The sequence below is a fragment of the Nicotiana tabacum genome, chromosome 9 (genome assembly GCF_000715075.1).
Source record: "Nicotiana tabacum cultivar K326 chromosome 9, ASM71507v2, whole genome shotgun sequence".
NCBI classification, from domain to species: Eukaryota; Viridiplantae; Streptophyta; class Magnoliopsida; order Solanales; family Solanaceae; genus Nicotiana; species Nicotiana tabacum.
In genome coordinates this window covers 127,765,536-127,780,313 of record NC_134088.1, presented here as the reverse complement: position 1 = coordinate 127,780,313, position 14,778 = coordinate 127,765,536, and the positions used below count along the sequence as shown (strand labels likewise).

The 14,778-nt window shown below is 38.3% G+C and overlaps 1 pseudogene; it reads left to right on the top strand.

The window, feature by feature from the left end:
- The first annotated feature begins 5,558 nt into the window (after positions 1-5,558).
- Positions 5,559-13,417, top strand: LOC107760043 (uncharacterized; annotated as a pseudogene).
- Positions 13,418-14,778: the final 1,361 nt, after the last annotated feature.

The window sequence follows — 14,778 nt, the reverse complement described above, 5'->3', positions numbered from 1 at the left end:
GAACACATGTATAATAACTTACAAAGAAATATTTCTTCTTTACCGATATCTTATATCTAAGAAAATATTCCTCTATTTCGACACCTATTATGCGAATAAGCTTAAGGGCCGACCATTACCCTATAAATTGGGGACTGCCAACCAAAAAATCAACGAGTTCGAAAAACACTCACTATAAAGCCCACGAGCTACACCGACTCGAGTTCAAGAAACCATTTGGGGACTATCTACGAAGCCCAAGGGCTACCCTATTTTGAGTTTGAGCAAGCACTTACTCGACCATTAAGCCTACGGGCTACATTACTTCGAGTTCGAATCATTCACTCGACTACTAAGCCTACGAGCTACTCTTATTTCGAGTTCGAGCAATCACTCACTTGACCATTAAGCCTACGGGCTACATTACTTCTAGTTCAAATCACACACTCGACTAATAAGCCTACGGGCTACATCACTTCGAGTTCGAGCAAGCACTCACTCGACTACTAAGCCTACGAGCTACTTTTATTTCGAGTTCGAGCAATCACTCACTCGACCATTAAGCCTACATAATACATTACTTCGAGTTTGAATCATTCACTCGACCATAAAGCCCACGGGCTACATCACTTCGAGTTCGAGCAAACACTCACTCGACTACTAAGCCTGCATGCTACTTTTATTTCGAGTTCGAATCATTCACTTGACTACTAAGCCTATGAGCTACTCTTATTTTGAGTTCGAGCAATCACTCACTCGACCATTAAGCCTACGGGATACATTAATTTGAGTTTGAATCACTCACTCGACTAATAAGCCTACGGGCTACATCACTACGAGTTCGAGCAAGCACTCACTCGACCACTAAGCCTACGGGCTACTCTTATTTCAAGTTCGAGCAATCACTCACTCGACCATTAAGCCTACTGGCTACATTACTTCGAGTTCGAATCATTCACTCAACCATTAAGACCACGGGCTACATCACTACAAGTTCGAGCAAGCACTCACTCGACTACTAAGCCTACAGGCTACTTTTATTTCGAGTTTGAGCAAAGCTCTCACTCGACTATTAAGCCTATGGGCTACATTACTTTGAGTTCGAATCATTCACTCGACCATTAATCCCACATGCTACATCACTTCGAGTTCGAGCAAGTACTCACTCGACTACTAAGCCTACTAGCTACTCTTATTTCGAGTTCGAGCAAAGCGCTCACTCGACTATTAAGCCTACGGGCTATATTTCTTCGAGTTCGAACAAAGCACTCACCCAGTCATAAAAGCTGCAAGGTCTGAGTTTGATCAAATTGCCTAAAGCCTTATGAAAACCTTTGTAAGGAATGAATAAAACAAGATCTTTATGAATAAAACAAGATCTTCGTAAGGCAGAAAACAGAGGCAAGTCGGGAAAAGAAAAAATCTTTATATATACATACAAGAATGTTTACAACGCCCAAACATGGCCCTACAAAAAAAACCAAAATGAAAATTAAGGGCTAAGTTTCTTGGTTGTCTACGGGGGCAGTCTCTTCTCCGTCGGGCTCCTCCCCGCTCTCGGACCCACTCTTGCTCCCATCATCGCCGTCATCATCATCATCACCATCATCATCATCGGAAGCCAAGGCTTCAGCATCGGCTTCGAGCTCTTTAGCCCTTGTTATCTCTTCGGTGAGATCGAAACCTCGAGCATGGATCTCCTCGAGGGTCTCCCTCTAAGATCAATATTTAGCAAGTTCAGCAACCCAATGTGCTCGAGTGTTGGCGATTTTGGCTGACTCTTTTGCCCGTACCTGAGCAGCTTCAGCATCGTCCCGATAGATGGCCATGAATGCATCCGCATCGGCCTTTGCCTTTTCGGCGTCAGATTTGGCCTTGGCAAGTTCGAAGGCCAACCGAGCCTCGAGCTTCTCTATTCTTCTTGCTTGAACCGATCTTTTCTCCTTCATGCTTTGAAGTTGGTTTTCGGCCGATGATAATTAGGCTCGAGCAGTTTCTTTTTTTGCGGCAAGACGGTCCATGCTATCTTTCCATCCCAAGGTCTCCGCCCTTATCATATCGACCTCCTCACGAAGCTTCCCAATAACCTCAAGCTTCTACTGTAGCTGTGAGATCGAAATATTAGCCACCGTTCTAGAATCGAGCCTATGGGTTTTTAAGATTACCATTACCTGCTCGGTCAGGTCGGTTTGGTCTTGTTGAGCCTTGGCCAATTTAGCTCGGAGGTCCTTGATTTTTTCTTTCCTTTGTCCGAAGAGGAGTCTAAGGGCATTCCTCTCCTCCGTGGCCCGTCAGAGGTCGACCTCATACCGACGCAGTTCAGCTCGAGACCGAGAACACGCTTCTCGATGAACCGCTACGGCCTACAAAGAAAGAAGAAAAAAAGTTAGAAAAGAATAGCAAACATGAAAGTGCTATCGAAGAAGGAAGTTAGAGCTTACCCGATTTAAAGCTTGTTGCACTTCATAGAAAAGGCCCGACACATCACTAGGGCCAGTAACATCCTCGACATCAGTAAACAAATCACAGAAGGGGTCCTCCCCTTCATGAGATCGGTTTATCTTGAGGGCCCCCAAAGCTTGGGCTTCCCGAATCGCCCATTTGGAAAAAGTAGGGAGAGTGGGCGAGTTTTCGATTATTATTGCCCCAAGCGACTCGCTTGGGGAGTTCTCCTTAGATCGGAGAGCTTCAAGACCGGCTCCTTCTGATCTACCCACCGTTTGTTGACTTCGGTGGGAAGCATCCTCGATCTCTAACGATTCGGAGACTCTTCCCGAACCTCCCTCTGATATCTCCTCAGTTCGAGGCAGAGCTTTATAAATCACCATCGATTCAACTGCCTTTGGGGCATCAATGGTTTTCTTAATTCGGGCCACCAGCACGGACCCATCATTTTCTTCTTCCTCCTCATCTTCATCCTTTAGACGCAGGACTAATTCCATGGTTAAATGGATGGTATTCTTCCTCGGCTTATAGGCCATCCTCGTCTTCGGTTTTGGATCTTCGGAAGTAGAGGTTCGTTTTCTCTTATTATCCTTCACCGATTTTGGAACAGAGAACGAAGCCTCTTCCTCGCCGGGCTGGGGCCTCAAAACTGCATCTTTGCCCACACCTACATACAAGAAAATTGATTTAAGTATATGGAAAGCATCTCGTTCGAACTACCAAAGATACGAGAAAGAGGCTTACCATGATTTTTGGCCTCCCATCGGCCCTTCGACAAGTCATGCCATGAGCGCTCTGCATATGTGGAGGTCAAAGCTAGATCCCGTACCCAGTTTGTGAGGTCGGTACCGTACCAGGCATCCAAGGAACCGCTGCATCACGAAAAAGGATATCAGTGAGAAAAGAAATGAAGGGGCAAATAGTAGGAGATAACAGCAGAATTACACTTACGCTTCATGTTCCACTCCTCGGAAAATGGCATCTTTTTAGTCGGAATCAGGTCCGAAGTCTTCACTCGAACGAACCTGCCCATCCAGCCTCAATCCTTGTCCTCGTCTATGCTCGAGAGCAGAACCTTGGTAGCCCGGTGCTGAAGTTTTATTAACCCGCCTCGAAAGAGGCGAGGATAGTACAATCGAATGAGATGGTCGAGGGTGAAAGGCATCCCCTCGATTTTGTTCACGAAGAAACGGATCAAAATAATAATCCGCCAAAAAGAAGGATAGATCTGGCCTAGGGTTATTTGGTATTGACGGCAGAAATCGATAATAACAGGGTCGAGAGAACCTAATATGAAAGGGTATGTATACATGCTTAAAAACCCTTTAACGTAAGTGGTGATATTTTCTTCAGGGGACGTGATTACTATTTCTTTGTTCTCCCAATTGCTATCTTTCTTTAGTTGCTCGAGGTGTCCCTCGGTTATCGAACACATATACCTCGATACTGGCTCACATCAGCCGGGAACCGACGAGCCTTTGTCGACCTTAAAATCGGAGGTAAGAACACACGCCCCAGGAACGCACTCCTCAGGCCGTGGCTCCACCGGTGTTTTGTCGGCGGCGGGTTGTTTTTTCTGAGGAATGGTTTTTGATGTTTTTGCCATTTTTGGTTTAAAGATCGAAAATAGAAAGAGGTAACAAAGATTTGGTGTTTTTGCAGTAAAAGATCACATATTTATAGATGAACTCAGAAGAAGAACTTGGAAAATTTGGAGATGTAAAAGTGATAAATGATAAAAGGAGGGGCTATTTATAGATTGAGCAATGGCAGTTCAACATCAGCGGTGGCCGACCACCATTTGACACGCATTAAATCCTTGAAAAACTAAACCGACGGGACAATTATCACGTGCGTCATGTTCGAGCCTGATGTAAACGTCAACTTATATCTAATCGAGCCGTTGAGAAATCATATCGTTTCTCGCCACATCCTTCCCGAAAAATGAGGGGACTATCTGTATACGGTCGAAACTGATTTTGGCCTTCGTACGTCTGATTGAGATGGGATCATAATGGACCGAAGAAAGTCTTCATAAAATCGAGATGGATCCGAAGATGGCACAAACGAGCTTCAGATTTCAGGTACATGTTAAACACCAAGCTCGAAGTCATTATCAAGCTTTGGTCCAAATCGAACTATGATGAGATGTGATTGAATCGAGCCTAAGGGCCAGAGGCCAACCAATACCGAGCCCAAGTCATTTCCGGACCCCGAGTCAGCATCGACCTCGAACTCACATCGAACTCTAAAGCTGGACGCTGACCAATATTGACCGATACCAAGTCCGATCAGGATCGAACTCACAGACAAGAGCCGTTGCAGCCGCACTACTTTTAGATTTTAAAAGCTCACAGACAACCGCATTACTATATATATTAAATTTTAAATATTTAGGCACTATCTGGAAAGAGTCAGTTGAGATTGCATAAGCACATTTGACCTCCAACAATGGTGGTGACAGGGGCAAACATATTCTTGAATAAGATCACTTTTAAAAAAGTTTCTAGACTCACAAATTCGAGGAATCTTTAATTTAAGACTTTGCAAATAATATGTATCTTATTCATATTTGATTCACTTTTTAAAAATGCATTATCCAACCCATTTTTAATGGATAATATAGATGAATAATTATTTTTTATCCATTTTCACCGCTAGGTGTTGACCATGTCGACAGCGGTGAGGTGGAGCATGGGTTGGACTTTCTTGCTGCCAGCAGGTATGTTGCGTGTTTATCATATACTTTTTGTGATTTGCCTAATTTTAAATATCAGAGAGTGCTTGGGATCACCTCAAGCTAAGTAAGAGCCTTGCTTACACGCCTTTATAATTTTTTAAAACAAACGGAATTGACCATAGTATATATGATCTTGAAATAAATAATTTAATAGAAGCGGACACATGATTTGAAGTTTGCGGGTGCATTTTTTGATTCAACCAAAATTTACTTTGTATATAGAGTGTCAACTAATAATATATCACTTTTTTCTAAAGATATATGCATGTATACATGAAATTTTTGCCGAATTTTACGGGTGCCCGTGACCCCTCTACCTGTTGCATAGGTCCGCCTTGAATGAGGTGCCTATAGTTTTCACCTTTTCATAAATCATAAGGTGTTGGTGGGAAACGATCTTCTATATATTTTCATTTAAACTGTCAGATAAACCACATTGTCACAGCTCCATACTCTTCCTAGTCTAGATCTCTCTCTCAAAAATACTGGCATGGATATTGTGTTGACTCAGTACCATAAGGTCCAAATGGAGGCCATTCTGGGGCCAAAATCGGAGCCATTTGAAACCTTCATTTCCAATCACATGGAAAGCTCTGAGGAAAAGGTTTCTGAGGCTAAGTCAATGTTCAACATGTTGAAGCACAAGGATCGTAACTCCCTTGCTCTTAAGCTTGCTATTGGCTCTTCCTATGACATTTATTCCCGTGAAAAGTGTACTGTCCTCTTAAAACAGTTGCTTACTGATGAGGATGACTTGTGCACTTGGAGCAATCTAAGTGTGTCAACTCAATTCACCATCAAATCAATCCTCCTTAATCGAATCATGTGCGAAGAATCAAGATTCATCATCCAAGAGTTCCGTGACACTGTTTCGAAGCTGGCTGCTTCACTTCTTCCAGATAACAATTGGCCTGAATTATTGCCGTTCTTGTACCAATGCCTCACTTCCACTTCAAACAACTACCTAAAGAGGTCAGCTTTCATGTTATTTGCGCAACTAGCCGAGGACATAGGTGAAACAATTGTCCCTTGTGTAAAAGATATGCACTCACTATTCTTAAATACACTGAATGATGATACCCTCGATCTAGATGTGAGGATCGAGGCCATGAGTGCTGTGTTCAACGTCATTAAGTGTGTATTGAGTCCAAATGAAAAGGAGTTGTTTCAGGATTTATTGCCAGGTATGATGAGGACGTTGACTAATGCATTGAGCAACAATGAGGAGAAGGCTGCAGCACATGAACCTCTGAAAGTTTTTATTAAGTTGGCGAAGAATGAGCCTAGGTTCTTCAGGAGGCAGCTAGTAGATGTGGTGGATATCATGTTTGAGATAGCAGAATCTGAGAGTTTAGATCAAAGAGCGAGACACTTTGCGGTTCTATTCTTTATAACTTTGATCGAGGCGAAGGAGAAGGCCGCAGGCACGCTGAAGAGATTGCCTTTGTTTATTAGCAGATGTTTTGCAATGTTATTAAAGTTATTACTAGATATTAAAGATGACCCTGCTTGGAATAGTGGCGAGAACGTGCATGATTATGCAGGGATATTGATCTGTGACCGCAAAATTGGCGAGGAGGGTTTACACCGGTTTTCTCTTGCATTACGAGGTGAGTTCACTACTCATATTGCAATAGAGCAGTTGTGTGCTTACTTGGCTGCCCCAGAATGGGAGAAGCGCCATGCAGCTCTCATTGCCCTTGCTCAGATTGCAGAAGGTTTCTCAGAGGTACAAGAATTGTCTTAGTTGTGTATTAGTTATGGCTATGGTTTAATTATAAGGCATATTACTTAACTCATTGTATTAATTAAGAGGTGTTTTTTGCTGGCCAACTGCTTAAATTTACACGATAGTTTGCCCACATGCCCACAATTACTCTGCCAGAATGCTTTACTCTATGCTTTATTGTTTAAAGTTATCTCTTTCACTTTTTCTCTTACGCGATTACCTTGGAATCATAGCTTCTTTACTATTACAGGTGATGATTAAAAATCTGGAGCAAATGATGAATATGGTTTTAAACTGTTTCCAAGATCCTCATCCTCGAGTCAGATGGGCTGCTTGCTGGGCAACTTCTCAGTTGTTGATTGACTTCTCTCCGCTTGTGCAAGAACAATACCATAACCAAATATTCCTTGCATTAGCTTCAGCCATGGATGATTTTCAAAATCCTCGAGTGCAGGTTTGACCTGTGTGATACATAACATTTATGAATGCTGCTAGTCCTTTGCGTAAATGCCAGCAAAAGTTTTTATTCTTACTGCACCTTTGCAAGGGGGTTGCATATAGCATATAGTTGATGTTCTTTAACCTTGTCTAGGTTTAAGACCTGTTTTTAAATTTTTGTACTTTTTATCCACAGATATAATAACAGATAAACTAATTTGCTTCCTTTACTCTTTCGCATTTTTATAGGCATTTGCCACGGCAACTCTCTGCAACTTCTGTGTGCCTGATGAGCCAGAAACTTTGATACCTTACCTAGATGAGATAGTTAACAAACTGCTTGTACTTCTACAGGTGTGCAAATATAGAGGTCACCAAATTACTAAGTATGTCACTGCTGAGTGCTGACAAGTGCAAGAGACTAATGATGCCTTTTTTCGGATTTTTGTTGCTTGAAATGCAGAATAACAAACAAATGGTCCAAGAACAAGCATTAACTGCATTGTCTTCTATTGCTCAATCTGTTAAGGTATTAACTGGTGTCTTTATTTTTGGCTCAGTACTATTTCTACTTATTTATGAATAATGAAGGCAAATATGTATATTATATGTCAACAGGAGCACTTCCGAACAAACTATGACACTGTTATGCCACACTTGAGAACTGTCCTGAGAAACGCACATCTTAATTCTAATCTCATTCTTCGTGCCAGAGCAATGGAGTGCATAAGTGTTGTTGGGATGGCTGTTGGCAAGGAGAAATTCAAAGATGAAGTAGAGCAGGTCTCTTCTGCCAATTATGCCCAGTGGCTCCAGTACATGTTTTTTAGCTCCATACTGAGGGAGTGCATAACACATAATAATTCCATCGATTGGGATTGCTTCCTTCATGTTTCATTTGTTATGCTTTGTCAGATGGCTTTACTGTAGCCAAAACACAGTATATCTCTTGCTCGAGTTACTACGTCTTTCAACAACAAAATAATGACAGGAATATCCTTATTCTTACCATTTCCATTATGGTCTCCCTCCTTTCCGCCTCTCTTGGCATTCTCTTCTTGTCTTGGCATGCGCTAGTGTGAGCTTATTTGCTTTTGGCCATTTCTCAACATAGAGCTTACTGTTATTTGTTTCCTTTTTGTTGTTTTCATTAAAGGTCATGGAAGTGCTTATGTCATTACAAGGATTACAAGCGAAGGTGGATGATCCTACTACTAAGTACATGCTAGGCGTATGTGTTAATCACTTGATTTTAATATCAAAAGTTCTTTATAGATTCGCCCCCCCTTTATTTTCTTTATTTCGTTGCAGGCCTGTACTAGAATTTGCAAGTGCATGGGACAGGATTTTCTTCCTTATATGAGTGTAATCATGCCATTTTTAATTAAATGTGCTGAACTTGAACCTGTTATGACCATATCTGCGAAGTTGGATTATGAATATTATGAGTTAGATGATAATGGGTAAGCTTTTGTCATTGAGATTTTTGGACTATGAAAAATATGAGTTAGATGATGATAGGTAAACTTTTATCATTGAGATTTGACCATCTCGGCGGAGCTTTTGATACTGTTAAGAAATGGAACTCAAGTTTAACTCAATCACAAAAGTTAGCTCATGAGGTGAAGATTATCTAAAACAATATAAGGAGATCAAGTCCCCCCTCCGCAACCAATGTGGGAATCTAACACACCCGGCACGCCTAGGCCTGTCAATTGGAGTATGGACAATATAATATTGGGTCCCAAATAGGATAAACCAAGAATTTAAATGGGGTTGGCTCTAATACTATGTAAAAAATGGACTTTGAGCCTGATTCAACCAAAAAATCAGCTCATGAGGTGAGGATTGTGCAAAATCATGAAACCAAGCCCCCCATCCACTACCTATGTGGGAATCTAACAACTATGATTGATGTCTAGTTCTTGCTTTGGATTCATCAAAAATGTGAAGCCTATTGGGGAGAGGTGGTTATCAAGGACAGGGTGTACCTAGGATCTTACTTAAGCTTTACATCTTGCAGTATAGTGAAAATCAAGCTTGGAGATAAAACGATGTTCAAGAAAGGAGATGTCCCAGAGGAGAAAGTTGTAGCCTGTGATATGCTATGCTAGTACAGTGATATATTGCAGGAAGACTTCTACCCATGCACTTCCCAGGTTGGCCTGAATGATCGATCACCTTCATGTTTTCTTTTTCTCATGTGCTGTTAAGTGAGGTCAAATTGAACAAGGGATATCAATGACTTCATGCATGAAGCAGGTTATTTCAATCTTTGTTCCGCTTTTGAAATTCTATATCCACAATCCTATCAGGAGATCTGCTGTTGTTGGTAGAGTTCTCATTTTCATATGGTTTCTTTGTTTTTCATGTGAATTGTCTATTTGCTGATGCAATTTTCTTATTTTTGCTGTTTAAGCAATGCCCATCCTGTTGCGTTCTGCTAACCTGGCTTTTGAGAAAGGGACTGCTCAAGGTGAAAGTGAGTCATATTTCACGAAGTTGTCAAACTATATAATACTGGCTTTGGTAGAAGCTATGCATAAGGTTGTCCTTAACATCTGTACTTATGTTGTTCCTTCTTTTTTGGATAATGAGAAAGTGATACGTGATGTGTTATCTCAACAGGAGCATGTGACAGAAATCTGCGCAATCATGTTGGGAGAATTGAATTATTGCCTGCAGGTTGGTTATGTTTTAAGACAGGTTTTTCTTTAATTGATGATCCATGTTTGCAGTGTTCTCCTATAACTGATATGTTTCTTTTGAACGCTATATATTCCAGTATGATCAACATGTTGGCCTTTACATTCCCAAAACAGTAAAAAAAAACCAATTTTAATTTTATGAGCATTCTTGATATATGACCCCATTTCTTTTCCTTCAATAGAGATCTAAACAAGACAGTCATCCAAATCAGTTTTATTCTACTAGAATAAAAAAGAAAGCTTAGTACATCTCTTATACAAAGGAAAACATGGGTACAAAGAGCAATGACTTGCACGCTAATATGTCCAGGGGATCAAGCCAAGTACGAGCTCCTTATTTGATTCTTACTTGTGTGGATACAAGCATAATTTATACCATATAAAAATGCTTAAAAATGGATGTGTGGAATCAATTTTTTCACAGATGGGGTAATCATAAAGTTCTCTTGACATGACAAGGTAACACTAGAAAGTCTTACAAACAGCCTATGGCTATTATTTAGAATGTTCCATTAGTATTGTCAGAGCAAGGAAAATTTTCTGTTATTATGGTCCTTTAGTATCTTCTTTCAGATTTGTAGACCACTTCCCACTGAAGGTCAGGTTCGTAGCATCGTTAATGAGATAAAGCATGTAATTACAGAAAGTTCAAGTAGAAAACAAGCACTCACAGAGAGAGATAAACCGGAAGACTTTGATGCTGAGGAAGCAGAATTGTTAAGGGGGGAAAGAGAGCAAGAAGAAGAAGATTTTGAGAATGTATGTTCTATAGAAGAACGGAGTTCAGACATAAGCATACCGTGTTTTCCTTTTACAAGCATTTCACTTTGAATCTACCATTATTTTTAAATCCATCTAACTTATTATTAGGTTGGTGAAATATTGATAACATTGATCAAAGCTTTCAAGGATGCTTTCTTGCCTTTCCTTGAGGAGTTGTCACCATATTTGTTACCTATGTGGGTAAGTCATAACCTCTAAACCTTCTAGATTGTTTTTTATTATATATATTATTGTTTTCCACATTGAATTTTTCTTGCTTTTATGAAGGCCAAGGAGACAACAACTAATGAGAGATGTACATCTATTTGTATCTTCGATGCTCTTGTGGAGGTGTGCCCTGAAGAAGCTCTAAAGTACGTCGATTTGTATGTTTTTTTATCTAATGCTAATTCTCACTTTTGATAGTTACTTCTTGTGAAAATTAGGTACTATGATGTTTGTCTTCCATTAATTCTTGATGCAAGCAATGACGAAAATCTAGCTGTTAGACAGGTTTGTACATCTTTAGCAGTTGTAACAGTTTTCAGTCAAGTTGCATTTACTATTTGATTTGTCGGAGAACCATATGTCATGTTCAGGCTGCTTTTTATGGACTTGGGCTGTGGGCGGAATATGGTCGTTCTTCTTTCAAACCTTTTGTTGTAGGTATGTTATTGTTGAATGTGATACTTAGACCATTTTCTACATGGAGAAGGGGACCAAGAAGTGATATGTTTTTTGTGTTTACTTACATCTTATGACCTGAACCAGAGGCTCTGTCAAGGATCAAAGTAGTGATAATGCATACGAATGCTCTTGAACCTGAGAATGAAAAAGCATATGATAATGTTGTTTCTGCACTTAGTAAGATATGTCAGTTTCATGGTGAAAGTATTGACTTAGCCCAGGTATGTTCTTTTATTTGTTTATGCATTCTTACACCTTCAGCTCATATACACTTGAGTTGGCATTCCAAAATTTCAGTTATAAATTTGGGGTAATTCATTGCATGCATATATCATATAGTTTGAGAAATATCATAATGTTTCGCATTATTGTTTTTCAATATTTATGTTATAGATTTAGAAACTAAAAGACAGTAAGTCAAGTGAATCATCCCCACAATTCCCAAAGACTGCGAATATACTCCGCCATGTTTTAACCATACATATAGAGATTTACAAGAGTTTCCTATTAGTCATTTCTTGTTTATTTATTTGCTTTACCCTTTTAGTCGAAAGGAGTTTTGGTTGTTAAGCAATGAGGACTATTCTATAACTGACTTAAATTGACTAATAATTTACTGTGATTGTAATTTCCCCAGAATTCTTATTCCAAGTCATTTGGTAGGTTATTCCAGTTTGGTTGAATTGCCTGCCTATAAAAGGTGACTTGGACGAAGCCAAAGATGTTCATGAACAGTTGTGTTCAATGGTCGAAAGGTACTGGAACTGGATTGGTTTGCTCTAGTATTTATACTCAATTACTCTTTTACTCTGGATTGGTTTTGTTACCTTGGCATTGATAATTAAGGCTGTTTAATGGGGTAAACCGATTATATTTACTTTTAGCAGTTGCTTTACATTAAGTTGTTGATGAGAAATGTTTTCTGTAGATATAATTGTGATTGTTCTTAACGGAAGAATGTACATTTTAAATGAACTTTGTAATTTCAGATTCAGGGAAAACTAAACAAAACACATCTTCCAAACGTTTGAAGCAATATATTAATATTGTTGTAACTAGTTTACAACTTAATGATATTGCAGCAGGAACAATTTTGATATATTTGGCATAACAAAATTTCATTAGGCGGTGAAACCATTTAATTGTTATTGAATTAATGACTTCTCTTATATGGGGATTTGACTTGACAGAAATCATCTAGTTGGTGGTTGTTAGTGGGATTTATCTATGTTTTCAATTAGCAATTCAAATCTATCAACATTGTCCTTGCAAACTATAGTATGTGTTTGCAAACTATAATATTCTCAATTTCAGGTCAGACAGAGAAGTTTTAGGCTCCAACTATCAGTACCTTCCAAAAGTTGTTTCAATTTTTGCAGAGGTTAGTTTGAGATTACAACCTAAACTTCATTTAGATAGTTTATTGATCTACCAACATGTTTATCTCATGATATTTGTGGCATTTTTATTGAAGTAACCTTTATATCTCTGTAGCCATCCAGTAATTGGAAGTTGCTTCTTCTGTAGGTTCTATGTGCCGGAGAGGATCTTGCTACTGAAGGAACTACAAAACGCATGATTAATCTTTTGAGGCATTTTCAGGAAACAATACCACCAGCTACCTGGGCATCAACACGGTCATTGCTATTGCCTCAGCAAGAGATGGAGTTGGAATCCGTTTTATCAGCGCCTAAGGAAGATTTTAACATTTTAACCCATGCAATGAAACTTATAGTCTTTTGCTGTGGGAACCAAATATTTTGATCTGTTATTGGCCTGTCCAGGTGCGATAATGCTCAGGGTTGGTTAAATGTGTAAGTTCAGGGTCGGTTATGGAGATCGACTCTTGCAAAGTTCGGGACTAGTCATTTTCTTTCTTTTAAATTACATCTATTTACAGTTCAAGTGGTTGTTTTTTTCTTTTATTTCTCATGTTTTCGCTTGTAGTTGTTTATCTGTCCTGTTTTCCAAATACTCCACTAGCCTCCAAAAACATTTATCTTGCCCATGATTGTTGTATTACGTATTAAATTCATTAAACACCTCTCTGGCCTTATAATTGTAAACAACATCAATGCAGAAGAAAATTATCCTTTCATTGAGTCCTGTTAGGAGCTTACTATGGTTGAATGTAATGTGAAAATTATAGCGGAAGTAATCTATAACTATATTATTATAAAAGTATGAATACAATGTCGGTTTATAAAAATAGCCTTATAATATTAAGCATAATAACTCATAATAAAAGGACATAACCGAAATTCTAGATATTAGCCTTATAATCATATTAGTTTTAGGACATAATACTACACGTTAAGAATCCTACATGATTACCTTTAGGAATGCAATTAGTATAATTACTTTGGGCATAGACATATAATACTACATGTTAGCATGTATACCTGATACATTTAGGAACACGTTATGTTTCCTTTTAATATAATTACTTTCGGGGTAGAGACATATTTTTAGTCATGTAATCCTATTACTTTTAGGATATATTTCTTAAAAATTCTTATTACTAATTTAATTTGAAAACTATTATAATGTCCTATTACTAATTTAATTTAAAAATATATTATATTGTCCAAATCCATTTAGAAAAAGGAGAGCATATATTATTATAAAAGCACAAATACAATATTAATATACCAAAATAGCCCTAAAATATTAAACGGAAGAATTCATAGGGAAAGGACATCACTGCAATAACCTATTTTTTGGACTACAATACCTTCTGTGCTAATTTTTAATATTTAAGATTTTAAAATTAATGAAATTTTGTCTATTAAATTCTTATTAAAAATATGTAAGAAGGTTTATAATTTCACAAGAATCCTCCGTATTGGCAATACATTACCACTACATAATGTCCAATACCAAGAAAAATAAAAGTAATATTAAATGAATTGCATAAAGAGTTGCAATTGAGAAAAAAATACCCCCACGATAATATATTTTTATATTATATTTGAACTATCTTTTAACTCAAATAATATTTTTTATTAATTTTTTGTGTAATATTAAAAAATACCCAATTATTAAACAACAACTAAGAAAATATTTAAGAATATAAATGTGTGAGAAAGAGAAAACAAAATAGTTGGTAAGAGTCAATACCACTAATGATTCTACAAACATAAAGGTCTAAAAGTGAAATGTCATATCAATCTTTTACTCTTTGAAAATAAAATTTATGGTGGATAAAATTATAATTAAAATTAAATATTCAAAACAAGAGATGAACTAATATTAAGATCTGAATCAACATAGAATAAATTATTTTTATG